The sequence below is a fragment of the Primulina eburnea genome, chromosome 15, assembly GCF_022965805.1.
Source record: "Primulina eburnea isolate SZY01 chromosome 15, ASM2296580v1, whole genome shotgun sequence".
NCBI classification, from domain to species: Eukaryota; Viridiplantae; Streptophyta; class Magnoliopsida; order Lamiales; family Gesneriaceae; genus Primulina; species Primulina eburnea.
This window is the reverse complement of record NC_133115.1, coordinates 17,740,546-17,754,278: the sequence shown is the minus strand read 5'-3', so window position 1 is coordinate 17,754,278 and position 13,733 is coordinate 17,740,546. Positions and strand designations below refer to the sequence as shown.

General features: G+C 38.3%; 1 long non-coding RNA gene across 1 annotated transcript; it reads right to left on the bottom strand.

Moving 5' to 3' along the window:
• Positions 1 to 11,653: 11,653 nt before the first annotated feature.
• On the bottom strand, positions 11,654 to 13,281 carry LOC140814748 (uncharacterized). Its single transcript, XR_012114150.1, has 3 exons — positions 13,193 to 13,281; positions 12,673 to 12,734; positions 11,654 to 11,785 (listed from the first exon to the last, which is right to left on the bottom strand). It is a non-coding gene; the product is annotated as an uncharacterized lncRNA (long non-coding RNA).
• Positions 13,282 to 13,733: the final 452 nt, after the last annotated feature.

The window sequence follows — 13,733 nt, the reverse complement described above, 5'->3', positions numbered from 1 at the left end:
AGATCAGTAGAAGAGTACTGACCAGGAGTACATCTGATTTAGTGATGCTCTTTGGCATGTGTCAGTATATTCAGAGATGTTCTGATGATTCTATACTTGTTATATCTATGAGATTCTGATATATTTGCAGTATTTGATTGATCGAATCGAATATTTGAAGATTCTATTGAATATTCTGAGAACTGTGATGATTGTATACAGAATTATTCAGATAAGAATCCTGATTGAAACAGATGGTATTCAGAGTATGCGATATCTGAAGTTAGTATACAGATTGATTTTGATACAGTTGAGATTTCGATCAGTGGTTGATGAGATACCGATATCAGAAAGACCAGAAAGTTCAGAAATGTCAGAATTATCAGAGATATATTTTGTCTGATTTGGCAGATTATTTTATTTGACTGTTGCTTTATATCTGCTGAGTATTGTTATTACTCTAAATCAGTATTTGAGATATCTTATATTGTTTTGAGGAGCATATTTTATTTGCAGATGAGATATACCAGTGAATCAGAATGACATGAAGATATTTATCAGAAATCCCTGTTTTATGAGTTCACTGAACTCACTAGATCTGTATAGGATATTGCTATTTCGTTTCTGATTTGATATTACTATTGTTTTGAATCCGTATATACTACAGATTAGTGTGAACTAGAGGGAGTATATACAGTTTCAACCGAATCAGAGTTGAATTCAAGAGTTAAAGTAATTCAAGAAATGTGCTTAGAATGTGCAGAACTTGATTTCGATAATCAGAATAGTGTATCGAACAGAGTAACAGATATGTGATTTTGTATTTGTATGAGATTGATTATCTTACGATGTCAGATGTGTCAGAATTGTACAGCAAAGCTTGATATTGATAGTCAGAGCCGAATACCAGGTAGGTATTTCCTCTTTAATTTATGTTATTAACTGATTTAGTTTATATCGAATAGTTCGAATCAGATATCACAGATAGTGTCAGACATGCACAGTGATGGATTCAGTTTTCATTCGGATAACAGAAAGTTTTGATATAGACAGATTAGATCAGCTATGACAGAATCTGTACTGAAATGTTGGCAGAAATTGTACTAATATGTCTGAATTGCTAACAGAAAAGACAGAAAGATAGGAATCAGAAGATTTATTACAGAATTGTATCGTTCTAATTAAAAATGGTAGTACATTTCTATGGCGTTCGTAATGAAATTACCGCCATTTTCTATAGATTATGTTATGATATGATTAAGATTGACAGATTGTTCAATCTATATCTATCAGTTTGTACCAGATCACGTACAAACATGACCCAATGACACAGATTGATGTCAGAAAAGTGGTCAGAAAGATCAGAATGCCAATTATGTCAGATTGTGATTTGGCTTGAGTTTGTATTCGTGACGGAATATATCATGAACTCTTTCTTAGATTGTTTCACAAATTGACAGGCAGTCAGAAGGTACTAGCCAGATATTAGAAGATTTTTGTACAGCTTTAGTGCTAGATGTTAGCACTAGTTGTTATGACATATTGTCACTGTATGAATTACTATATGACAATAGTTATTAAGAAAGTTCAGAATGGACAGATTTAAGAAACCAACGTCGGATGATGACGATTGGTAGTTGAAGCTAAAGATTGTATATATCTTTGCTTGAGATAAACATATTTGATAACAGCTGATGGTCCTGATAGGTGATGAGCTGTAGATTGGTTTATACGGATGTTGTATAGCCAGTATGATGAGATTGATTTTGTCAGAACTAGTTTGAGGGGTATTATGACATTATACTTCGTGATTCTTATTCCAGACTGGAATCAGATATTTGAGTTTTGGTTTAAACTCTGTATGCATTTCTTCTGATATATCTGAATTGATTGTTGTGAGTTCAAGGACTGAACTCAGATCTAAGAGGGGGAGAAATGTAATGCCCGAGATTTAATTACTGTAATCAGATGTTGATTAATTGACATAATTGAGGTTATAGGAACTCAAATGACGAAGCCGGGCGTTGGTGTATTTTACACCAAGATGTTCGACCGAACATCTCGCGCCCGAGCGGTAAATTATATCCGCCCGAGCGCGATGATTTAATATGCAAGGCCGAGAGTTCTTCGCCCGAGCGGCAACTTTTGTCCGCTCGAGCGAGCGACGTGCAACACCAAGATTTGTGCCACGTATCTTTACATGCAATTGTAATATAAAATCTTCATTCTTTCACAAGTTAGCAGCAAGAATCGATCGTAAGTTCAGAGAAAATCTTCAAAATCTCTTCGTAGCTTAGAATTGGGATTTTGAAAGATTTAACCACCCGATTTTCAATTCGACTTCAGTACCGAATTCCTGGCGACGAGAGCTACAACTGGACGTAAGTTTTATTACGTTTAGACATGATTTGAATTTATGATATTTTCAGAATTGAATATGATTCAGATATGGCATTTCTGCTACCGTAGATATTGTAGAATTGAAGTCAGATTAAAGAACAGACCGTTTCTGTAATTATTATGATTTTTGAAAGATATTGACTGAGATTCTATATCAGAATTGTGCTAATATTCAGAGTATGATTGTATTGACACTGATTATGAGTGTCAGTATGATAGTTGTGATGTTCAGAATTGACGGGGTTATACAGATTGTATTGTTATGCCGTCGAAACATCAGTTGAGTTAGATTGATCAGATTCAGATATGATTTCGATTAGATTGTGATATTATTGATATGACTCAGATTGTATCTTGTTCAGATATTGAACAGATTATTTACTGAGTTGAGTATTGATCAGAACAGGTTGTGTATTGAGTTATTCACTGATACAGCGTATTCGATATTGTCATTTCAGATTTGATATGGACAGATTTGGATACAGATCATCTTCTTCGTCAGACAGGGACGACAAAGGTATAATTCATGTGATATACGGGAAGACATAACTCAAATAAGATTCTATTTGAGTTTCCCAACCAAATCACATACTAGAATTATTGTTGTTTATTTATGATATGATTATGATATGGTTATAGATGTTATATTCATATCCTTTGAAATGAATATGCTTTGTTTACAGATTGTTATTCATTGCATTTAAGATAGGAGAGTCGTTGACAGCCATTGTCAACTATCTAGATGTTCGGTGTATCTCAGCTTAGGAGCAGCCCTGACTCCTATTGCAGCCGTTGATATAGCTCAGACCGAAGTCTAGGAATAAGACGTACAGTCACCCCGAGTGGGAGGGTAGGTGACAGCCATTGACGTCTTATTCACACCGGGATCCCTAGAGTTATAGTTGAGTCGAGTCTAGACATGATTTTACTAGAACTGCATGTGTTTAGAGATGTGGTTTCATAGACTATGAAACCCATGTTTATGGCTTTCAGTATGATAGCATGTTTATATGATTTGATTTGAATTGCATGTTTATCTGATTGGAGCTGCATGCTTATTTTGATTTGATTTCATAGATTATGAAATCTATTATATTTAATTTTATTCATGATAGAACGTTTCATGATTTACTTTGTGTATATGCATATTTACCTTGTTTTATACTGGGATTTATTCTCACCGGAGTTATCCGGCTGTTGTCTTGTTTTGTATGTGTGCATGACAACAGGTGGGACAGGATCAGGGTCGAGAAGACGACAAGAGAAGACGAGTTTAGCGTGGTGATTCCGGACTTGGATAGATTTGATTTTAATACTTGAAACTAGTATTTGAACCTTAGATTTAGGTTGTACAGTGTTGTACCTTTATACTGAAATGTAGTTTTATACAGATATGTATATTATTAGATACCATTACCTTCCGCATTTATATTTTAAAAAGAAATTTTTTTAGACACTGTTTATCAGAACTGATAATTAAATCCCAACGATGATTAGCGTCCGGGTCCCCACAAATGACAATATCGAATACCCTGTATTAGTGAATAACTCAATACACAACATGTTCTGATCAATACTCAATTCAGTACATAATCTGACCAATGTCTGAAGAAGATACAATCTAATTCATGTCATCGATATCACAATACAGTCTAAATCAATACTGAATCTGATCAATATCAATCTCCTGATGTTTCGACAGTATAACAATACAATCTTGATATCCCATCAATCACAACATCACAGATATAATACCAGAACTCATAATCTCAATATCGGTATATTTAAAATCAGTGATACACAATTTTGATATCAAAATCGTAGTTAATAGCTTTCGAAAATCATAATAATGTCATAATCAGTCTATTCTGAAATCTGACTTCAATTATAAAATATCTACGGTAGCAGAAACATCATATCTGATTCATATTCAATTCTGACATTATCATATTTCCAAATCATGTCAAAACACAATGAAACTTACGTCCTTGTGTAGCTCGTAGCGAGAAGAACACAATATTGCGTTCGGATTCGAATTCTGATACACGGATGTCTTCAAATTTGATTTCTAAGCTCAAGAGTTCAAAGTATTCTCCCAACCCTCGATTTCCTCTCTCTCTCCCTGAAGAATGACCGAGCTCCACATATATATATCCATGCAATAACATAAAACGTGGCACAATTCTTTGCACTACACGTCGCACCGCGGGTGCGGTCTGTTTTTCACCGCGGGTGCGCTCAGTGTTCTGATATACATTACATTTCCCGAAAGCTTCGACCGCGGGTGCGCTTGGGTTTAGACCGCGGGTGCGGTCACCCTACTGTAGCAGCACCGCGGGTGCGCTCTGTCTAGTACCGTGGGTGCGGTGATGCTACGAAAATTTTGCCAACTTACTGTCCATGCACCGCGGGTGCGGTGGCTCCTGGACCGCGGGTGCGGAGTTGTTTTCTCAAAATATTCTAGTTTTGCAACCTCGTTTCTCCCCGTCTATATTTGTATTCCTTATTCATACTAATATATATCAATACAAAAGTATCAAACTCAATTCTCGGGCATTACAGTTCCTTTGACATAAAAGCGATCATGTTACACTTTAGCTTGCATGCTATGGTCCTACCATCTTGCATGCTATGTCTGTTCAACAGGATTGAAATTAGTGTGTATGTCATTTTCTTTGAATTCAGAACAATTTTTTTAACCAGTCTTGAAAATTAGGTCCAGTTAGCTTTGAAAGGAACGATTTAGGGAGACCGAAATGCACACATACATGAGAATACATAAGATATCCATACCCGAAGGTAAGCGGTGAATCCCCGACTACAATGCATCGACTCCTATATGTTTCGCCGTAACACCCAACCTTGCCACCTAATGACCCCATAAGAGTCGGTAAACAAGTCAAAGTGAAACGCTAGCACATAGAGTCTCAATGTTGTCCCGGGTCATAAGGACTAATGGTGTACAACCATAAACTAGGACTTTTCCACTCGATAAGTGAGAACCACTTGGAAAGTCCTTTATAGAGGGTTGTTCAGTGCACTCTACCATGAGCACCTATCTGCATGCTCGGACATCACAATGTCCCCTACCAATGAAACATGGTAATCACATCGCAGATACTAGTCTCTAACTCGAGCGGCCTATATCCTTCTTATTGGCGGCTGAATCGACTAGGAACCGTTTAGAATATACAATATTACAAATATGAGTTTCATGATACTCATCATATGAGCATCTCATATTCTTTCTACTATTTGTATATTCAAGGACTTTATCTATGCAACTAGCATGGGTATACAGATAAAGATGCGCCAATATAATAAATTCAAATATTATTAAAATAAAGATCGTTTATACATAGAGTTTCATCGTGAACACTCGGCCAACACTTGGCTCGACGTGCACCTACTCTAACAATCTCCCACTTGCACTAGAGCCAACTACCCATATACTTCAGACCCATTGATTCGCGATGCTTCTCGAATGATGGTCCTGGTAAAGGCTTAGTTAGTGGATCAGCAACATTATCTGCGGAGCCGACTTTGTCGATCGACACTTCTCCTCGTTCCACGATCTCTCTGAGGATGTGGTACTTTCTCAATACATGTTTGGACTTCTGATGAGACCTTGGCTCCTTCGCCTGAGCTATGGCTCCCGTGCTGTCACACATCACCGGGATAGGAGCAACTCCATTAGGAATGACGCCCAACTCTTGGATGAAATTCCTAATCCAAACAGCCTCCTTTGCTGCAGCCGATGCAGCAATGTATTCTGCCTCAGTGGTGGAATCCGCAGTACTGTCTTGCTTGGAACTTTTCCAAGAGACAGCACCACCATTGAGCATGAATATGAATCCGGAGGTTGAATTCGAGTCATCGATATGCTTTGGAAGCTAGAGTCGCTATAGCCTTCCAATTTTAGTTCTCCACCCCCATAGACCAAGAACAACTTATTGGTCCTTCTCAAATACTTGAGGATGTCTTTCACAGCTTTCTAGTGTGGAAGACCAGGGTTGGATTGATATCTACTCACTACACTTAGTGCAAATGCCACGTCAGGACGTGTAGATATCATCCCATACATGATACTACCAATAGCCGAAGAATACGGAATTCGTGTCATCGCCGCTATCTCTGCATCAGTCTTGGGAGACATAGACTTCGATAGGGACACGCCATGACACATTGGTAGATGTCCTCTCTTGGACTCATCCATCGAGAACCGCTTCACGATGGTATCAATGTATGTGGACTGGGTGAGACCAAGCAATCTTCTTGATCTATCTCTATAGATCTGTATTCCCAATACAAATGATGCTTCACCCAAGTCCTGCATTGAGAACTTACTTGCTAACCATATCTTAGTTGATTGCAACATTCCTACATCATTCCCAAAGAGTAGAATGTCATCAACATAAAGAACAAGGAATGCCACAGCACTCCCACTGACCTTCTTATACACACAGGGTTCCTCAGGATTCTTAGTAAAACCAAACTCTTTGATTGTACTATCGAATCTGAGGTTCCAGCTCCTAGATGCCTGCTTAAGACCATAAATAGTGTTAGAGTAGATGTCCTGCAAGCCAACGGTTGGCTGGGGAAGTTATTGACTCAAGTGAAATAAACAATCTTTATTTTAATATAATTTAACTTTTTATGGTCTTGTTATACTTTATCTGTATACCCATGCGAACAGCATAGATAAAGTCCTTGATTATGCTTTAATACAAATGAATCGTAATTCGATGTTGAAACTCATTTGTAAACACATGCATATTCTAAATTCGTTCCTAGTCGATTCAGCCGCCTAAAACAGGGATAAAGGCCGCTTGAGCTCGAGACTAGCATCTGTGATGTTGTGTACTGCGTTTCTTGGTAAGGGCATGGAGATGTCCGAACATGCAGATGGGTAGTCATATGATGATTATACCGAACAACCCTCCCTCGGACTTTCCAAGTGGTTATCATTCATCGAGAGGATAAGTCCGTGGTTATGATTGTACACCATTAGTCCTTACGACCCGGGACAACACTGAGGCTCTATATGCTAGGGCTGTGCTTTGACTCGTTTACCGGCTCCAGGAGAGTCATCAGGTGGCGAGGTTGGGTACAGTTGCGACACATATAGGAGCCAGTGCATTGTAGTCGGGGATTCACCACTCACCTACGGGTGTGGATATCCTATGTGATCTAATGTAATAATAGTGCATGGAATCTCTGGCCAGAGTATGAGATGTACGTTGGAGAAGGAGTTCTCCAATAGTACACGCGATGCCACTATTATAGTTATCACATAGTTATCGAATTAATATGCAACCCTCGATGAACCAATGGTTGCAATTCGATCGGGATATATGAGATGAAGGGATCGTACTGTACGTTAATCATAATCGACTGGTTCTTGCAGGCACTATCAGTGATACCTAGGGGATCATGGGGCGATGCTACTAAACGCTCTTACCATGATCCGATGGGTGCAATCAGAATGAGTTCTGACATTCTTGATCAATGTGTTGGTGAAAAGAATGGGGCTAAATAAGGGTAAGCCCGAATAAAGGATTATGTCCTGAATCACAAGGAGTTGTGAACCCACGGCTAGCTGTATCCCTGAACCATTGAGGGTCACACAAGTACTGGATTATTTTGTCCCCGTTGAGATAATAAATTCAAGGAGTTGAATTTATAGAAAACATTGAGAGAATAAATTCAAGGAGTTGAATTTATATTATGATATAGTAAATTCAAGGAGTTGAATTTATGATAATTAAATTTTGAGAAAATAAATTCAAGGAGTTGAATTTATGAGATAGTAAATTCAAGAAGTTGAATTTATGAAATTTGGAGAGAATAAATTCAAGGAGTTGAATTTATCAAATTAAAGGATTTAATTTATTAAACTCAAAAGTTGAGTTTATTAAATATTAACTTATATATAGTGGGAAGTATGTTTAATGGGCTTGTAGGAGTACAAGTCTAACATACTAATAATTAAAGTTTTTAATAGACTTTGATTAATTAATTAAACTAGTTAGACTAATCCAATTAATTAATCAAGCCTATTAATGTTAATTATGGTAATTAGGTCATGAAATTTTTTTATTCTAAAATATTTGGCCTAAAATCTAATCCTCCACTTATTTGCATGGTGAGATCTTCGAGAATCCACTAGCATAATCTTCCAAATATTTTGTTTACTTAACTAAATAAATTAATTTAGTAAATGATGGTAAAAGAAAGAATCAGAATATATATTTTTGATTCTTATTAATTGGGAAGATTCGAAACTTGCTCTCCAATTTTGAAAAACCAATTGCTGCTCTCGAAATTTTCTCTTCTTTTGCAAGGAAGTTTCGGCCACTTTATTGGATAGGTATTGGGTCGATTTTTCTTTGTGTTCTATCTCTTCGCAAAATCTTCTATACTTTCTAGTGCAAGTTAGAAGAGGAACAAGCAATCCGGTCGTGGACCTGATTCGAAGTAGATCGAAGAACGTTCATAGGGATTTACAACAAGAGCTACGTCCGCTAATACCGGAGTAGTTGGAGTCCAGTGATTTAATCACCAAAGGTATAATTACTAAACATCCTATGTATGTTTGATTATTGAAAACCATACGAGTGTCCAAATATTATTTTGAATGTCAAAATAAAATAAAATTTTTAAACTTCCGCTGCGTTTTGGGCACGTAGAAAACCGAGATCCAACAAATAGATCTTTGAAGTTTGCATACCATATGCTCACTTCCGATAGATGTAAACCCTTCAGGTTGAGACATGTAAATCTCTTCCTTAATATCCCCATTAAGGAAGGCAGTCTTGACATCCATCTGCCATATCTCATTGTCATACCATGCAGTTATGGCTAGCAAAATCCTAATGGACTTGAACATTGCAACTGGAGAAAAGGTTTCCTCATAGTCAACACCTTGCCTTTAAGTATACCCTTTTGCTACCAATCGCGCCTTGAAGGTCAATACCTTCCCATCTGCCCCAAGTTTCCTCTTGTAAATCCATTTACACCCTATGGGAACAGTTCCCTCAGGTGGATCCACAAGATTCCACACTTGGTTCGAATGCATGGAACTCATCTCAGATTCCATTGCTTCAAGCCATTTGGATGAATCGGCATCAGATAATGCTTCCTTGAAGGTCCTTGGATCACATCCAAGGTTAGGCTCATCATGGCCCTCTTCAAGAAGCAGGCCATACCTCATAGGTGGTCTCGAGACTCTCTCGGATCTTCTAGGAGCTTGTATCTTCTCACTTAGCTCATTGGGTGTGGGTTCTACAACTGTGGGTGTCTCTCGAACCTCTTCGAGTTCTATCATCTCGCCTTTTTTATCCAATAGAAATTCCTTTTCCAAAAAGGTTGCATTCCTAGAAACAAACACCTTTGTTTCTTGGGGATGATAGAAATAATATCCAACGGAATTCCTTGGATATCCCACAAAGTAGCATAAAATGGATCGACTATCCAATTTATCTCCCCCTGCCTGCTTCACATAAGCAGGACACCCCCATATTCTAAGATAAGAATACTTGGGAGGCTTACCCATCCATATCTCATATGGAGTCTTGTCAACTGCCTTTGTATGGACATTGTTCAACAACAGTGCCGCTGTTTCAAGCGCATATCCCAAAAAGGATGGCGGCAACTCCGTGAACCCCATCATAGACCGAACCATGTCCATCAAAGTCCGGTTACGACGCTCCAAAACACCATTCAACTGCGGTGTAGCGGGCGGAGTCCACTGCGAGAGAATCCCATTCTCCCTAAGATACTCTTGGAACTCGGCACTCAAATACTCACCACCTCGATCCGATCGAAGTGTCTTGATGCTTTGTCCCAATTGCGTCTCTACTTCACTTCTGAATTCTTTGAACCTTTCAAAGGCTTCAGACTTGTATTTCATCAAATACACATACCCATACCTCGAAAAGTCATCGGTAAAGGTGATGAAGTAGGCATGTCCATGCTTAGTGGTGATGCTAAGCGGACCGCACACATCGGTATGGATCAAATCCAATAACCCTTTGGCTCGCTCCGCATGGCCCTTAAAGGGAATTTTGGTCATCTTTCCTTTTAGACAGGATTCACAAGTCGTGAGAGCATTAATATCGGACATATCAAACATGCCAACTCCCACTAGCTTGTTCATCCTTCTTAAGGAAATATGTCCTAATCGAGCATGCCATAATTGTGCCGAATTAAGAGTATCTTGTTTGCGCTTATTTGTTGTTGTTATTGCTTGGACATTGTTAAGTGGAATATCTTTCAATTTTAAGGTGTAGAGATTGTTTTCAAGTTCTCCGGTACCAACTAAACATTCATTCTTGTAAATATTGCAAACACCTTTGCCAAATAAACAAGAAAATCCATCAATATCAAGCATAGGAATGGAAATAATGTTTTTAATCAAGTCTGGTACGAACAAAACATCTCTCAAAACAAGCTTAAAATCATTGTTCAAACATAAATAAACATCTCCCACAGCTTTGGCAGCAACCCTTGCTCCATTGCCCATCCTCAAGAAGGTCTCACCTTCCCTGAGCTTCCTACTTCTTTCCATCACCTGCAAAGCATTACAGAGATGTGAGCCACAGCCGGTATCCAATACCCAAGAAGTAGAGTTAATGGAGATATTTACTTCAATGTAGAACATACCTTTGCCAGAACCCTTCTGGGCAAGATATTCCCTGCAGTTACGCCTCCAATGTCCAGGCTTCTTGCAGTTATGACAGATGTCAACTGTCTTCTCAGCCTTGGCTGGCGCGGCTGCCACAACGGGACCCGGAGTCTGCCTCTTCAAGGGCACGCTCTTCTTGGGACGTTGGAAAGAACGCTTCTTTCCCTTCCCATGTGGATCGTTCTTTGTGCCAGATGAAGAACCCACATAAAGAGCCAGCTTCTCCTTTTTGATAGTGGACTCAAAAGTCACAAGCATGTTCACCAACTCTTCAAGGCTGGGCTCAAGCTTGTTCATATTGAAGTTCACCACAAAAGGATCAAATGAGCTTGGCAGCGACAGCAGCAACACATCCGTGGTCAACTCCGAAGGCAATACCAAATCCATGCCAACGAGCTTGTCCACGAGCCCAATCAACTTTAGGCCATGCTCATTGTGGGGACCCGGACGCTAATTCATTCCTTAATCGTCTTTAGGAATAATTGAAACAGTTATAATAAACAGGGTCTAATTTTTTTTTTCTAAAATACACAGCGGAAACATAATGTAATTAAAATCAAATTACATGTTAAACATGAACATACAAATCTGATGTCATCTACAATAATCCAACTAGGTTCAACTACATATCAGTGCTGAATCCTAAGTTGCTTCTGAAGCCCGGATCTCCACGCTATCTAATCCAGCCTCGTTCTCGTCTTGACCCCGCTCCTATCCCACCTGTTGCCATTCACACATACAGACAAGACAACAGCCGGATAACTCCGGTAAGATATAAATATCCCAGTATAAATCATGTATACATGCAATCATATAAATCTTATATGAATCAATACAATACTAAATCAAGTTCTAAACATGTGTCCTATTCAGGAACATAATCAATATCAAGAATAATTCCTATTCTAAACATGTACCAAATATCAGGAACTTAATCAATATCAAGAATAATTCCTATTCTAGACATGTACCAAATATCAGGAACATAATCAATATCAAGAATAATTCTATTCTAGACATGTACCAAATATCAGGAACATACATCAATATTAATCAATACCATTTAATCTAGCTGTCACTCAGGCTAGTGACTCTACGTTTTAGACTAGACTCAATCCTAGTCTAGGGATCCCGGTTTCCAGATGTGGTATTCCTATATCGAATTCCGTAAAGGATGGAACCATAATCTCTATTACTCGATATAACCAGTGCCCTGGTATTCCTATATCGAATTCCGTAATAGAAGAATTCCAATACCCTTTACTCGATATAACCAAATATGGTGTTCCTATATCGAATTCCGTAATAGATTCCATTACTCGATATAACCAAACATCCAGTGTCCTGACCTAACCGTCAAGGACGCGAGCTCTATCGCTAATATCCTATCTTGAGACATCGTGCAATGTGCCGTGGCGATACCACCACTATCCGGCACTTCTGTCACAAGATAGCTCGTCTAATACCTGTCATCTAGTATCAAGAGAACAAGTACATCAATCCACTTAATGCAAATATCAATGCAATAAGGTAAAGTATGTGATTTAGGGAAACTCGAGTCAAACCTCCCTCGAGTTGTGCAATCCCAACTCAACATTAATTTATACCTTTATCTTCTCGGTCTGACGAAGAAGAAGAAGTCCCGACTCTATCTCGATCCATTCCCAATCTGGTAATAACAGTTGAATAGGTATAATATCAATACACAATTCTATTCAATACCTGTTCTGATCAATATCAAATCACAATACAATCTGATCAATGTCAATCGACATACGGTATATCAATACAATCTAAATCAATACCGACTCTGATCAATTTCAATCAACTGATGTTTCGACGGCATAACAATATTGTCTCGATAATCCCGTCAGTCCAAACATCACGGATATAATACCAGAACTCATAATCAATATCGATACCAGTCATAATCTCAATAACAATACATATCCGATATGAATTCTCAGTCAAATTGATTCCAAAAATCATAACAATTACAGAAACAGTCGGTTCCTTAATCTGACTTCGATTCTATGATGTCTAACATGACAAGAACATCATATATGAATCCTATTCAATTCTGACAATAGTCTAATTCGAAACATGTCAAAACGTAGCAAAACTTACGTCCAGTTGTAGCCTACGTTGATAGGAACTCGGTACTGAAGTCGGATTTAAAATCTGATGGACGGATTTCTCGCAAATTGAATTCTAAAATCTCGAACTCCAATTCCTTAAAATCTCTCGGTTCTTCCCTTTGAATTCTGAGGCAATTTTGCATGTGTATATATATATATATATATATATATATATATATATATATATATATATATATATATATATATATATATACCTCCGTGACATGCAAGACGGCAAGTGGCAATCTAGCAATTCGCATGCCGCGCGCATATGCGCGCTTCACCTCGCGCATATGCGCGAGACCTACTGGAGTGCTCGCGCATATGCGCGCCCTTTCTCGCGCATATGCGCGCCCTTTCTCGCGCATATGCGCCGATCGTCTCTTTTGAGATGTTCGGCCGAACATCTCTAGATGTTCGGTTGAACATCTTGGATTAGAATGTAACGATGCCCGACTTCTTAATTCAAGTTTGTATAACCTCAATCATGTCAATTGATCAATAAATCATTCCAGATTAATCTTAAATTA